A 3,561-nucleotide genomic window follows, 5' to 3' on the forward strand; every position below is an offset into this window, starting at 1 on the left:
GGCCTTAAACTGCTCTCATCTTCTGCATTGCAAACCAGGATCAATTCCCGAGTCCTGTCTTAAGAGCCTGGTTTATCTCCAGGTACTGAGAGATGCCAGCTCCCCAGGGGATCCCATTACCAGCCCAAAAGGGGGCTGGATGCCCCAGCCAAGAGCCAATGTCACACCACCCCCCTCCCCCTTGCTCCCCAACACTTTGTCCTTACACCCCTCTGGAAAAACCTTGTCTGCAACAAGGTGGGGGAGGGGGCTTTGGACCTCTTTAGCATTTGAACTGATCCATTTGTAGCTTTGGCCATCAGCCTCCTGCCTGCTCCCCCTCTGCAGAGCCAGGCCTCGACCAGACTGAAAAAAATTAAGTAATTCCTTTCCCAGCAGACCTATTTTTCCACCCGAAAGGTTCCCTCGAAGATCTGCAGGAAAAAGCACCCCTTTCCCCCGGTCAATATTTAAATTTAACCCTGAAACCATGGGAAAAGGAGGCAGTAGCAAAACCACCACACCTTGCAAACAAAGGAGAACGCTGAGGCAGGGGGGTTTGCGCCCGCTGGTCGCGGTTGCTCCCCCCCAGCACCCTGTCTATGCCTTGAAACAATTAAGCAGAATCGCCCCAAAAAACCCCTTGAATTATGAATTTTTCTTTTTGCTCTTGCGCGGAGGCATTGAGCAAACGTCACCTTCGTCTTCAAAACAGAGCCTCCAGCTCCCTCTTGAGACCACGCTCGCTCATAGTCCTGCACAGCCAATTAAGGGCTCGTTTGGGGAGGAGCGTCATTATTTTTAATCTGGCCCCTGCCCAACCCGGTTTACTCCATCGGCGAGGCTTTAGTTGTGAAAAAAAGAATGTACCAAAGACACCTTTAGGAGCTGAATCAGGGAAGCGTTGGGGTTGGAGAAGCCCTTGAAGCTCCCCCAGCCCAACCCTTCCCCTACCCCTGCCATCCCACCCCCAAAAGCCAGCCCTCAGCACCGCCTCTGCCCGGCTGTTAAATCGCCCCAGGGGTGGGGACTTGACCCCTTCCCTGGGCAGCCCCTTCCAGCGCCTGACAGCCCCAAGGGGAAGGAATTGCTCCCAGGTTACCCACAAAACCAAATCCAGCCTTCAGCGAGTTTTGCCCTAAGGTTTGGGTTTGGTCTTGAGGGAGATGGAGATGCCTGAGTGCCCCATGGATCCCTTCTCTAGGGCTTGTGGCTATTTAAGACCACGCTCAGCATCATCTAGGGATGGCAAGCAACGCTTTGCCCACTTTTTAGTCTCCCCCTTAGCCTATGCATCCCTCACCCCCATCTCCCTCACACCAAGTATGGCATTGGGCACCCCCCCCATATTTTCTCCATCTTGGCAGAGGGAGCGACAAACCTCTGCCGAATTTTCTCAGGGGGTAAAATTCTCTTAACCGAGGGCACCACAGAGATGAATCACGAAGGGATGGATCAGCAGAGCCCGCAGCCATGGATGGGTCTCCTCCAAGGCAGCGTGCAAAAAACCTTCCACCCCAGGACTGAGCTTAAATAGAGCCCCTAGGCCATGGGCAGGAGGTGGGGGGGTCCCAAGTGGGGCTGCTTAGGGTCGTTAGTGTTCATCAGTGCCCCCCAGGGCTTGGCAAAATCGCTGCGTTTGGAGAAGCCAAGATGTTTCTCCAGGCAGGTCAAGCCCAAAAGAGGCCCAGTCAAGAGCAAAGCTGCTGCCGGTGAGAGACTCCTCTGCTCCTGTGACAGTAATTGGGGAGGAAACGTGGCTTTTGGCGTATGGCGGAGGTGATGATGCTGCCAGCAGCTGTGGGACAGCAGCAGGAGGAGGAAGAGCAGGAGAGAAAGCAACGGCCTACACGCAAAGTTAAAGTCAAGCAGGTATCCACCCCAACGCCAGTCTCTCTGCACATCTCATTCCCCGCTAAATCAACCCTTAACTGCGGATTAACCAAAAAAATGACAACAAAAAAAAGCCCTGAGTATGAAACCATACCACAGGTTTCAGTCTGAGTCCTCGTCTGTGCGCCGGAAAATCATCACCCCCCCCCGAAAAAACCACTTGCAAACAAATAACGGCGGATGCGTTATTGACTGCTGTTCTACCAGGAAAATGTGTCGCATCGTTACCCAGCCTCAGTCCGGTGCAAATCAACCCCGTTGGCTTTGGCATGCAAAGGCCTTCGGGCACAGAGCAGCTCCTCCACAAGCTATGGGTCCACGGGGTTGAGGGATTTAGGGGTTTCTTGGCCAAGAGGAAGGTCAACGGTGTTGCTGTCCCTCCAGGAGAGCTGCAGAGGGGTGGCGGGGAGGAGAAGACAATGACGTTTGCTCTGTTGCTGTTATGAAACCCGATTTGGGTTGAGGTCTTGGTGGATTTGGGGGCTCGTTGCTACAGCCCAAGGAGGGGGCAAGGGCGGGAACGGGACCTTTGCAGGAAAACCAGGGATGAAAAGCAGGGGCGTTTAGGCAGGCAGGTGCCCAACCCGACCATACAAGGTCGGTGCAGCTGGAGCCAAGTTGTAAACCAAAAATCAGCCATGGGAGGGCAGATTTCCATCGCTGGAAGGTCATTCTTGAAATATCACCTTTTTTCCTGCACCCCCCCCCCCCCCCAAAAAAAAAACCATGGGGGCTGAGGGCTGAGGGAAGCTTCCCTGCAGCGCAGTGGGATCTTGAGTGAAGGAGAACTTGTTTCTGGGTGGGTGGAGTGAGGGGTAGGGCCGGTTGTGGCATGATTTCATTTCCAGGGTGGAAGAAAATCCCCTCCCTTCCTTAATTTTAGGCAAAGTGGGAGGAAAAGGAAAATAAAAGATAAGAGGGTGGGTGGTGATTGGCTGCTTCTTGACCCCAGGCTCGGCCCTGCGCCGTGAGAGCAACGGCTTCGTGTTCAAAAGGGGAATCGAAAGCAACAATTAAAGTATTTATAGCTGCGCGGGTGCAGGCGGAAGCGCTTGGCGGGATGGGGGCGATGGCGGCAGTCGGGCGTGATCGATATTAAAGGGGTGAAATGAGCAGCGAAGAATGCGCCTCGGTGCTTTGACCTGAGGAAGGGAGAACCTATCCACGGTGGGGGACCTGCGTTGAGCTCTCTCCTGGTGGCTGTGCCCTTTGATTAATAAATTAAAAGCGCGTTTATTCACGAGCAATGAAACCCCGGTGGCTTCCGGGTGCTGGACCCCACGGGGAGGCTTGGGGCAGGGGCTACCCCTCCCTTTGCCTGGGTATTTCTTGGGGAGGGGGGCGTCACACGGGAGCCGCAGGCAGATGATGAAGGGTGTTTGTTTTCCATTTCATCTCTTTTCAACCCACCCCGGGGGGTTGGGACGGCCCCCGGGGGAAAGGGACGTTCTCCTTTCCCCTCTGCAGCTGCCGAGCGCAGCGTTTTGCCCGGCGGTGCTCGCAACCCGGAGAAAACCTGGCGCATCTCAGCGGCAAAACTCTGCCCCTCGCTTTCACCTCCCCCGGGGAGGGGGCCCCGAGACACCTGCAGGAAGGGGAGCAGCCAGTGGGCAAGACCAACCCCGGGGCGGAAAACAAAAGCTGTCCCGTCATCCTTGCCGCCAAGACCATGGCTGCAGGCAGCCCTGC

Source organism: Egretta garzetta, unplaced genomic scaffold (genome assembly GCF_000687185.1).
Source record: "Egretta garzetta isolate BGI_Z169 unplaced genomic scaffold, ASM68718v1 scaffold407, whole genome shotgun sequence".
Taxonomy (NCBI): domain Eukaryota; kingdom Metazoa; phylum Chordata; class Aves; order Pelecaniformes; family Ardeidae; genus Egretta; species Egretta garzetta.